Here is a 12,661-nt window from a genome sequence, read left to right as displayed (position 1 = left end):
TCTGATATCGTCCGGTGGACTGTAAGTGCCTAGAGGGCAGGATTCATGTCGGATCCATTTCTGTGTCTCTGAAAGGACTCAGCACAATACTGTTCACACAGTAACTATTCATTGACTTATTTGCGGAATGTATTTTAGTATTGCTTACAGCCATACATTCGCATCAAGTCACACATTCAGAAGCGTTTATTGAACAACGATTTTGTGTTCACGTGTATGTTAGGGAACTATAGGTCCCCTGTTTTAAGTAGCTCGCAATCTATTAAATATATAAGATACATATGTGATGCAAGTAATAATATTTAAATATTAAAAAGTTCTTATTATCTATATTGCCTTTTCGTCCTTAAGATTACCTCACGGGGGGCCAGTCTCATGGCCCAGTGGTGAAGTTTGGTGTGCTCTGCTTTGACGGCCCAGGTTTGGTTCCCAGGCATGGACCTACATCACTCATTGGTGGCCATGCTGTGGCGGCAACCCACACACAAAATAGAAGAAGATTAGCACAGATGTTAGCTCAGGGACAATCTTCCTCAGCAAAAAAATAAAAAAAGATTACCTACCACTCAAGGCAGGAATTAGTTACCCTAAAGAAATGGAAGCTCAGAAGAAGTTAAACAATCTACCTAGGATCACCATGAATAAATGACACACCCAATCTTAAAGCCCAGGTCTTCTGACTTCTACTCAGGGCCCATTCCCATGACACCATGGTGTTTCTGCTTGTTCCTTCTAGATTAGTAAGTTCCCAGATCGAATAACGACAGGTTCTGTGGAGACGTTTTTCAGGCAAGTAGTACAGGTGTAACACTGAAAGCGCGCATCACCTCTCACGGGGTAGTAAGACTGTAGCTGATCCAGAATAACAGGTGATCATAAGTAGATTTGGCCTATAATCCATTGTGTGGGTCTGTTTTTACCTACCTCACTTTTCAAATCCTCTTAAAATGTAGTTACTATCTCACTAGTTTTGTGATTACCTGCACACCTGCAACAGGAGACAGAAGAAAGAAGCCAACCTTGGGGGCCGGCTCCGTGGCCAAGTGGTTAAGTTCGCGCGCTCTGCTGCGGCAGCCCAGGGTTCGGATCCTGGGCGCGGACATGGCACTGCTCGTCAGGCCACGTTGAGACGGTGTCCCACATCCCACAACTGGAAGGACCTGCAACTAAGATATACAAGTGTGTACAGGGGGGGTTTCGGGAGATAAAGCAGAAAAAAAAAAAAAAAGAAGAAGAAGATTGGCAATGGTTGTTAGCTCAGGTGCCAATCTTTAAAAAAAAAAAAAAAAAGAAGAAGAAGCCAACCTGGATTTCAGATGGGTTTCAGACACCCTGTAAAAGCATACAGTCATGATAAAGAAGAAAGTTGCCGTCAATAAACCGTTGCATCAGAAAATTTAGTTTGTAAATTTTGAATCATTCTCAGCTTCTTAGAAAAACTGTATTCATTTTAGTTTCCCAGAGTGATCTATGTCAAAATCAACTAATTAAATTCTGCAAATTTGTAATATTTCATCAAAGAATGTAAATCAAATATATCTCTAGCACATAATCTATGCAAAGTTTTCCGTGATGACAAAATCCTCTCTCCCCTGAGACACTTCTGTAGTTAAATTTGTAACTCGAGTAATACAGCAGCAAAGAGAATTAAGAACCAAGAGCCATAGAATGTAGAGATGATAGAAGAAATTCTGGCAGCCTATGAAAATGGCAATCATTTTTAGGTGTCAAACAACAACTCCAGACTTAGGTAAGGAGAGACTTTATTTGAAAAGACTATTGCAATAGGGAGAACATTCCACCTGTAAGATCTATAAGCATCTCCAAGGTCAGACAGAAAGGGCTTTTCCTTTACAGGGAAGAGTCAAGAAGATTAGGAAGCACTGCATGGGGGCAGGGGGGATGGGCAGGTGCTGTGAGCAGGTCGCTGTCTGTCTTTGTGGCCCGCTGGCTCCGGGAGAGATGGTCACAGGGAGGCTGTTCCACCTCTGGAGCTCAGTTCACCTACCAGCACTTGTTTAAACTCAAGGGTGGGCTGAAGTTCAGGGGCCCGGGAAAGCAAGATGCCTAACTAAAGTTTGGTCAAGTCAGGTTAGCAAGGATTTTGTTCAGATGGTGAGTGGGGACAAACAGTTCAACTAGTAATTTCTAAGACAAAGAATACGAATTTGGAGGGTCTGTGTCTGACTTCGCCATGAGTAAACAAGAGGTTCATCTCAGAGTCTTATCTAAGTAAGATCAGAAGGCTGGCCTTTGCACAAAGTCATTTCCTAGAACACAAAAGGGTGGGGTGATTTCTTGATCAATGCTGTTTTCCAAGGGCATAGGGCTCAGGTAAAGTTCAATATTGTCACAGGAGAAGAAACTAAGCCCATTGGAATGAGAAGAATTTTTCAAAAATCATCAATATTCAGCCAGTGGATTAAGAGAAAGAATTTTCTCATATTAGACAACAGCCACGGCCTTTAAGCAAAAATAATTCATAAGTGAAAGTGGTAAATATTACACGGCAGGTGAGAACACCTAGTTTTCTTTAATTCTGAGCTTACCAATCATCTCTTGGCTTGGACTCCTGCTTGTACCTTTTTACCATACAACTTGCTGGTGTGAGATGCTGGTTCAGAAATATTTACCTTTCTAAAATATAAAAAATGGCACACTGGCTTATGAATCAGTGCTTAAAATATCATTAATATGAGTCAGAGTCCACAGACCTGGCACCCAGGTGTCAAAGCAAAAATTACCCTGGGCAAAGTTACACGGGCAGGGAAGACTTAGTTCAAGGCCATGGCAACGAGAGAGAGAGGCCAGAACTCATTCTTGACTCAACTCTGCTCAGACAGCTGGAACACTTTTAAGAGCTGGGATGGGGGGATTGTAGACCATCTGCCTTTGCTATTTGGCCTTACCCCAAAGAAATGTAAGTGTTCTCGTGTCTTTATGACAAGACGTAGCTTTCCACCTGAGCAAGGTGTCTGCTGAAGTTGGGCTGCTTCTCTCCCACAGAAACCAGGAGACAGGACACTAACTTCCCTGATGATGGCATTTCAAGACGCAGCTCAGGGCCTCAGGAAAGACATTCCAGGGCAGTGAAAACAGAAGCTTTTAAAGATTTACATCTCAAAGAGGCAAATAAAGAATTTACAATTACAAGTTTTCTAAAGTAAATTCTCCAAGGAAAGGGAGAGTCAAGAAGAAGCCTGTCTGAAGCTCAGTCAAGGTGAGCGGAATGCTAAGGCATTCTTGGCCACAGGTAAACTGATAGGCGACAGCTAAACACCAGGTAAATTGACAAGCCTCATCAATGAGCTTAACCCAGTGGAGTACAGTCACCTCAAAACACCAGACAGAAACATCTGGCATTTCCTACCTTGACATAAAGACAGACAATTCATTGTGGAGATGATTCTTCTGGTAGCAACCATCTCTGTAAAAGGCCTAAAGCACCCTGAGGAGAGTTGAGTACAGCTTCCTCCTCACCAGAACCGCTGGACTCTGGGAGATGGGCCAGCACGCTTTTAAAAAAACAATTTTCAAGAAAAGAGAAGAGTCACCAAGATTAGAATTGAAAGTCGCATTTCAATTCCCGTTCTTTTGTTTGATCAGCTCAGAATCTGCATCAACTTTTCAGATGACTGCCTAGCACTATGTAGTGTCTCTCTCAAATCTGGAATTGCTTTTCTAAAATTCACAGAGTATTTTATGTATAGACTGGAAGACAATTTTATGTAGTAATTAAATTGTGCTTTATTCTGAAGTGAACTGCAGACGGTTTATAAACTATATACATGAATATATTCATTCAACAAACCTTAGAACCAGTTGCAGTCTAGATACTGTATTAGGAGGGGTTGAGTCAATAGCGAACAAAACATCGGTCCTATTTTCAAGGGACTTAGTCTCTTTAGGGACACACAGATCAACAAAAAGAATTACAATAATTTGATGGAAAAGATGGAAAATTATATGGAAAAGAAAGAAAAGTATGCTATGGGAACACTTGGAAAAGGCACTGATATATCAATAAAAAATGTGAGAAAGGACAATCAAGATGACACAGAGGCTAGCTTAGCACCTAAAATACACGTCTGGAGGTCCGAGACTCTTCTCTGGAACAGCACCAAGTGATGGCTCTGAGCTTCCTAGCAACCAATGCAAATATAGAAACTGCAGTTAGTTATGGAATTCACAATGTCCCTAAGATAAAAGCCAACATTTCCTCTTCAGAAGCAGAAGACCAGAAAGTGTCTTGTGTGAACCCTCATGCTGCATTACGTGGTGAATGCTTTATCAACAGCCTCCTGATAAATTCCCTGAGCTTTACAGAGATAATTCTCATGTTCCTTTGTAAAGGGTAATGTGATAGTTAATTTATGGCTAAACTTGAGTAGACCACAGTATCCAGATATTTGGTCAAACACCAGTCTGGATATCATTGTGAAAGTCTTTTCTCAGATGAAATTTACACTTAAATCAATAACACCTTGAATAAAGCAGATTACTCTCCATAATGTGGGTGGGCCTCATCTAACCAGTTGAAAGCCTTATGAGAAAAAGACAGGTTCCCCAAGGCAAGGGAAATTCCTCCTCCAGCTGTCTTCAGACTAGAGCTACAACATCAACCCTTCCCTGGCTCTCCACTTGCAGGCCTGTCCTGCAGATTTCAGACTCACCAGCCCCCATGATCATGAGTCAATTCCTTAAAATAAATCTAAAAAATATATAGCTGTGTGTATGCATGTATACACACACACACACACACACACACACATGCACACACACCCTATTGGTTCTGTTTCTTTGGGGAATCCTGACTAATAGAAGTAAACACTTAACACCCAAGTGCAATCTCCAAAAACAGTTTTTCACAGAGTCAAAACATTGTGCTACAAGTGTAAAGCTCTCCCAGGATTTGGCTGAATACGAGAAAGGGAGAACATCCATTCTACTTCAAGAAATCACCCAGGAATATGATTTCTCAAAACAGAGCTTTCTTTCAGTAATAACTTTAAGCTCTTTGAGTGCTTATGAAACTTTCTGTATAAATATCCTTTTAATCCTAAAAATAAACCCACAAGGCAAGTTCTATCATTATTTCCATTTTACAAATAATGAATCTGAGATCCATAACTTCTCCAACATCACACAAGGCAGTAAATGGCAAAGCAGGATTCTTCCTCAATTTAGCCCCAGAGTCTAAGCGTCCAAGTATTCTGCTGAAAATGAATAGTTTCTTGGCAGCAGAAAGTTCAAAGTTAAACTCACTGGCACATATTTGGGATGATCTGCAAGAATCATACAGAGAAAAACGGGTATCCAGAAGAGCACGCTGCCTGCACACGGGAGAGTGCCAGAGGAGAACTTGCTCAGAGCACAGATTTGGGTTTGGTCCACCACAAGGGCACGTGCCAGCCTGAGATCCCCAAGTTCGACATCACAAAACATCAAAATGGTCATTTTTGCATAGAGAATATTGTCATCAGGTTACTAAACCACGTCATGCTCATTGAAGCATTCTTTTCAAGTTCAGTACTCATGGAACATCTAACTTTTAAGTGATTTAATTTTCCAGTGAATCTTATAAATGGGCTGCAAAATAGAATCCAAAGTAACAAATTGGTATTAACTAGTCAATTAGCTATTGATTAAAAATTGTAATTAGGGCTTTGAAATTGTGCATCTAAAGTCATGCTTGCCGACAGTGATCACATCGAAGGAGGAGATCTCTCTTATGGCCGTGTTATTTCACAATCATAAAGTCACTTATGGGGGTGCTCTTTCATCTCTCTGTCCTATAAGTTGGGGAGGAGGGAGATAGCACATCTGCTTCATCAAGAAGTGGGGCCAAGTCATTAATGTGAAGGAGCTAGGACACAGCTTGCCTTGTCCCACTGGGAATTCTTGACGCTTGGGGGGATCACTACCACAAACTTTGACTCTCAAGGTAAAATTAAGACACAGATTACGTGTAAGCATCATTAGCCAGGGATCATAAAGGTAAGTAAAAACTGCAGATAGTCTTAGGTTGTTTTTTTTCCTCAAGAATTTCCATCAAAGTGGAAAGGAACAGTAATCAAAGGAGGGTTAGCTGTGTGTCCAGAGCTCACTAGCATTCAGGCAAATATTGGCCCAAGAAGACCAGATGTGATGCTTTTCCCTGCAGGAAACTGCCATGCGTTTGGGACAAAATGTCTAGCAACTAACAGTTCTAATTTTGGGAGAAGTAGCCTGCTGTTCTTAAAAAAAGAGTTTGTGCCAATAACTTTCTTCAGCATTAGCCCAGGGCAAGATTAATAATAATTGTATCAAACGTGCCAGGTATATTAGCACCAAAGTTTTATATCTTGCACAGATTTATAACACATAGTTGTCATTAGAGTTATGTAACCAAACTAATTTTAAAGGCCTGAGATATATTTCTGTACAAGCTCCAACAATGTGATACCTTTAACAAGAACTGCTAAGCGCATGCCCGGTGGTTCTCAGGTCTGATCCTGGGCAGGTGGGGGACGGGGATGGCGCAGGGTTTCACGGGGCTGCTCGTTGCTGATCTTCCCCTCACAAGAGCAGAGGGAAATTGAGCACTGGAAGCAACTGGCAGGCCCTTCTCTTGCTACCTAACCTTGCCAGTACCCCAAGGATCAGAAAAACAGAAGAAAGAAAGAACCAAATTCATTGCAGGGCCACCTCATCCCTCAGAGGCCAGCCACGTTGTCACCTCAGCAGACAGACTTCCTAAATAAAGGGAGGTTCCCGCAGACAACTGTGAGCCAACAGCCTCCACCCCGGGACCACAGTCCTGATGACCTGTCTTTACTCATTTTAGGATCTTGGCGTGTAGCCAGCTTTTAGACAAATATCCATTTCCTTTTCACTTCCAGAGTCCCTTAGACTCAAACTCCAGATGCATAAGCCATATCAAATGACCCTTGGATGGGATATTTTGGATAAAGCACTTTATTTGCACAGTTTCATTCTTGGTCATTCATTAGACAGATGAGACCGCAACCCACTTTTCTTCGTGGAGAGGGGCAAATATAAAGCATGCCACTTGTCATGCTACGGATCGAGGCTGTGCCATCATTATCGCGACCCTCCAGTTTGGCCAATCTGTGTCCTCGTTTGCAGGGAGGCTGTTTTGCCAGGCTATGTTAGAGGAAACCAGCGGGTGCCTATGAAGCCGGCCTGGGGCTGGCTGCCTCCGTTGGAACAGTGCTCAGGATGGAGCACCAGCCTCAGCGCCAGTCAACTGCTTTCCTCCTGCCACAGAAAGGACTGGAGGAAGAGGCCAGAACAACCTCTCTGCTTGCCAAGGTTGGCAGCGAATGAGAGAGCGCTTCACAGAAATCCAATCCATGGCCTCCTGAACAGAGGCCGGGTGTTGTCATCAGCACCATTTCTTTGACTGAGCAGCAGATCATTTATCTGCTGAAAAATTTTATTAGGCTTTTAAAAATACTCATAAGTAGGGTTATGATCTTTTTAAAAAATCTTTTGATGAAGATAGCAAAAGAGCACCATATCCTAGAGATTATTTTGTACGTTGTCTTAAAAAGGTAGTAATTCTAAAAGTGCTGTTGTGAAGTAGCCAAGAAATTGTTAGTAATCACATTGCATACAGATTTCTCAGGAATCCAAGAGAAGCACCTCGGCCTGAGTTTCCCCGACACGTTTTCTGGGACATCTCAGAGCTGAGGGTGCACATCTTTCTACTGACATCGACATGATGACAACCGTGCGTTTATCCAGCAGGATGCTAGCCTTTGTCCACGATCTCAAATGCTTCACTTCACTGCGTTATTATGTCATCATTAAAAGAAATTGTCTTGCCTCCTTTTGCTATGCATCCAAGAAAAGCTAGTAGGCATTCACAGGCAGCTGCTGAGTCATACATCACACTCCTGCAAAATTGTATATGTTCATATACCCTCTGGTCAAGCCCCGGCTCCTCCAGAAATACACCCTATGCTGAGGGTGAAGGCAGCCAAGCTCTTCATTCTACTCCTTGCTCACAGCCACATATGCAGAAATAAAGGTCACTTAGAATTGACTCCCTTTCTCCTCAAGTTTCAAGTTATACTTACGTAAGCCTTGGCATTTCAAATTTCTACATGCCAGAAGTTTTTCTGCTGTTAAAAGTTTTATTGAAAGTCAAATGGAAAAGAAGTCTTCAAAAATATAAACAAGAGAGTGAATATCGATTTACCACTCTGCATGGTGTCAGTGATTTTTGACAATATATGGATTAAAAACATGATCATTATTATTAGGGGCTGGTGGGTAAGAGCAGGAGGGAGGAAGAGCGGCAGCGGAGGGAGGAGGAGAGGATGAGGACGAGAATTGACAGCCAAATTGAGAGAAATACAACGGCGGATGTAGAAAGCAATTTAGGGACAAGAAAACAAATGTGTGCTTCTCTGCTGGCCAAAAGCAGGTAAGCCTCACGGGGATTACACAGCATGTAGTGTTTGGTGAAAAAACTATGCAAAAAGAAAGGCCAAGAAGCCTTTTATGTGTGGGGAACGGCCAGGCATGGCAGACACTGAAAGGCGAAGAAAAGCGGACAGGTGACAGAGAGGCAGCTGAGGCAGGGACTCCAACGGGGCTGTGCAGCCACAGCGTCCTTCGCAAAGCCTGGTCTCCACTGTGTGCCAGTTGTTGCTATGAACAACGAATAAAGCTTCTTAATTACTTTCCCACCATAGATTTTTCACCTGTGCACCCAGGGAAAATTGGTTCTCCAGTAATTGGTATAAAATCACTGGGGAAACTATGTATGGTACCTTCGAAATATTGAGTATCTAGAGAAACTAACGCTGTTTTTTAATCTTCTTGAAGTCTGCTTTTATATTTTTCCAAAGTACTGATCAAGACTAAGACTAGGACTTTTTACCTTCAGGAGTTCATTCAGCCTCAACTATGACTGGTTATGAAAACAAACACTAACAATTCCCGGTGGACCAAAGGAACAATTGTTCTGACTCCTTATGCCTAAGAGATGAAAAGAATCTGTTGGACAAGAAAGTATGTGGCAGAGGAGAAAAAGTTTAAGAATAGGGAAAACAGGAGGGGACATTTGTCCATGGACGTAATTGTTTGGTGGCTGTCCTCTCTAACTTGGAGTCTATGATTCCAATGAAGAACTTTGACATAGAAAATTTATAGACAGTGTGATTAGTCATATTAGGAAAATATATAAACATCATATTGGGGAAATGTGTGTCAGTAAAGAAGCCATGAGATTCTTTATTCCATGGCAGAAGTGTCTGGAAGATAAATCTTCTCAGTGGAATCCAGCTCATTATCAGCCCGTGGTGTGTAAGTGATATAAAATTGTCCCATGCTTCTGTCTTGAGAACAGAAGTTCATGGGCATGCCTCATCTTTCTATTTTGGAAGCCCTTTGAAAACTTAAGCATTTTATTTCTTTTAGTAAATTTTTGTTTTTAAAGGAAGTTAAACCATAAATGCTCCCAAACTCTATTGAAAGAAAAGAACGTCAGCCCTTTGTGACGTCATGGCGCACGATCACATTACAGGAAACAGCATGGAATCCACTGCTGTTCCAGTAACATAACCTGGTAACGTAATCCGATGGGAGATGTCCTATGAAAACACTTTCTTTCTCCAGGGAGAGTAGGAGGGTATTGAAAGAGACAATGAGATTGACCTGGCCCAGTATAAATACTGGCTCGCAGCAATGATTTTATCTGAAAATAAAGAAATCTTTTTCTTTTCTGACTAGGATAACAGAAGCAATTAAGAACTAAGTTATTATAAAGTAGATTATCAGCTGGCAGACTCATTTCCTGATGTAATCAGTAAGACTGAAAGTGTACTCTGGGATGTTGGTGAGGAAAAATTTGAAGTGAAAAAAAAAACACGGATCACTAATGTTGGATGGTAATAGAGAGCACAAACCCTTGTGAGGTGTGGTCGTTAATCTACTCTGCCTTGTCTCTAAATGGCCTCTTGTCCCTTTGATTCCAAGCTGAATCTGGCTTCTCAAATCAATTTTCTCGTGTAAAGTGATAGCGTGCAGTTAAGTAATGATTTTTTACCTGAGGTCGGCTCCTGGTGAGCTGAGCCCTGTTCCACCTGACTTCCTCCTCCTCTGTAGGGCTCCAAAGCTCAGCAGGGTCAGAGCAGCAATCTGCAAACCTTGCCTGACCCCGAGTCTCACCTGTCTACCATACTAAGTCTGGAAACATTCTGGAAAAGCTTCTCCAGTGCAGGGACGAACCCCAGGTTCCCCCTACATGATGGAACATTCGCAAACTACACAGTAATCATCCCAGTTTGTTTCAGGGATTTGTTGACCAGAGTTTGACCTATTATTTCTAAAAGAAACACAAGGATCTCTTATTCCTTAGAAAAAGAACATTGCACAAAAAGAAAAGTTTGCCAATGTTTATCTGAAAATACATCTGTAGTTGGCTTATTAGACCTTGCACTGCTAAAATAAGAATGCCGTTCAGTTACTTGCTGTCCCATGATGAAAACTGGTGATGACCTTGAAAGATGTTACCTAACCACATGATAATAAAAATGATCGAAATGGCTTCAATATCTCTCCTTCCATGTAAAGAACACACCACTGCACATGTAGTCTAGACCTATCTGTAACATTTCAAAAGATTTCCAGATAGCAGAATTTTTTTACCATAAATTATACTTTAAGTTTACTTAGGAGATGGGTATTTGAATTATTTAAATTATTAAGATCATTAGAGTAGGGCTCGCATTCAGATACTCTGCCGATGATGTCCCTGTCAACAGCACGGAGTATGTAAGAAGGGATAAGCATCGTCACAAAGCAATTTAGCTCCCTAGCATAACATTAAGGAGCACGTGCATATTACGAAACTTGGTCTTCATTTGGCAAGTTGCTTTTCATCCAATGATTGAAGTTAGAGCTTCATAGAGACGGTTTCACCACAATTTTATAATCAGTGTAGGCTCAAATTTAATTCCCCAATTTCCAAAAGAAAATAAGCATTTTAATTAAAAACTCAAAATGGTGGCCACACAACTTACGAAAACTTCCCGTCGCACGTGCCCCACCTCCCTTTATCATCACACAAGCATTTGAAACAATAAAATAAGGAGGAAAACGTGCTGACAAGAAAATTGCTTCTGAATTATTATGCACTACAGAAGGATAGTGAAGAAAACAATTAAAGGATAATTAAATGTAAAAAAGTTTCTGGCAAATTGATTCAAATTTCTGCTTTGCTTTGCCACAGAGGGGACATATGCCTGGGTTCCTAGCGTTTGACCCGTGTGAAGCCATATAGAACCCATAAGTACCTTCCTTTGTGCATCATCAGAAGAGAGCGGACCTGCCTTGCACAGAGTTCTCAGGAGGTGGAGGGAGGCGCTGCAAGGCTGGGCAGAGGGGCCAGCCATCCCCAGGTGTCCTGCAACACAGTGGTCCCCAAATTTTCTTGTGCTCAGAACTCCAATATACTCTAAAACGTTATCAATTATTCCCAAAATCTTCTCTTTATTAAAATATTTGAAATGTACCTATTAGAAATTTAAAGTGTTAATTTTAAATTTTATTTATTTAAAAATAACTATAATAAACCCCAAACCTGTTAATATAGATAAGATATTTTAGGAACAAATAATCTATCTTCCAAAAGCAAATAAAATCTAATGAGGAGAATAGCATTGTTTTACGTTTTTTGCAGATCTCTTGAAAACCTGTCTGAATGGCAGACAGCTGGATTCTCATAGCTTCTTCTGCATTCAACACGTTGTACTACGTTGTTTTGGTTGAAGTATATGAAGAAAATCAGGCTCCACACAGATATGTGATTGGAAAAGGGAGGACTCATTTGGTAATCTTTTTAGATAATTTTGGATTTTCTTTGATACTATACCAAAACTCAGCAGCTGGAGTATCTTAAAAGTTAGTTGTAATGTCAAATCAGAAACTGTACCAATAAACTTTTCATATTCTCTTAGATGAAAATCCTCTGGTCTGGAGCCGTGGCTGAGTGGTTAAGTTCACATGCTCCACTCTGGCATCCCAGGGTTTTGCCGGTTTGGATCCTGGGCGCAGACCTAGCACCATTCACCAAGCCACGCTGAGGTGGCATCCAACATAGCAGAGCCAGAAGGACCTTCAACAGAATATACAACCATGTACTGGGGGGGAGGGGGGGAAGTGCAGCTTTGGGGAGAAGAAGAAAAAAGAAAATATTGACAACAAATGTTAGCTCAGGTGCCAGTCTTTAAAAAAACGAAAAGTCCACTCATCTATCTGGTACTTTAAATAGATCTTGTACTCTGCTCAATTTTTTAATATCATACATTGATCATATGGAAAATATTGGTTGAGTTGTGCAGATCTTCCAAATATTAAAACATTTCATTTATAAAATAAAAAAATCACATTCCGTCATATTACCACCAATCTCATCAGAAAAGTCTTCAAGTATTGGGAAGCTATAGGGCTTGTGGTGGCAAGCTCAAGTTTTCCAAAATTCTAATTTTCATTTGAAAACTCAAATTTTATCATTGGCCACAAATATTCTCGGCTGGTTTTGAAGTGGCAGGCTCACTCTGTTCAGTTCCAAGAAAATGTCTTGCAAATACCCAAAGGGAGAGTGTATTTGTGATTTGTTCTTTCAAGGAAACACGTTGCTCCATGA

The sequence above is a fragment of the Equus quagga genome, chromosome 15 (assembly GCF_021613505.1).
Source record: "Equus quagga isolate Etosha38 chromosome 15, UCLA_HA_Equagga_1.0, whole genome shotgun sequence".
Taxonomy (NCBI): Eukaryota; Metazoa; Chordata; class Mammalia; order Perissodactyla; family Equidae; genus Equus; species Equus quagga.
This window is presented reverse-complemented; position numbering follows the sequence as displayed.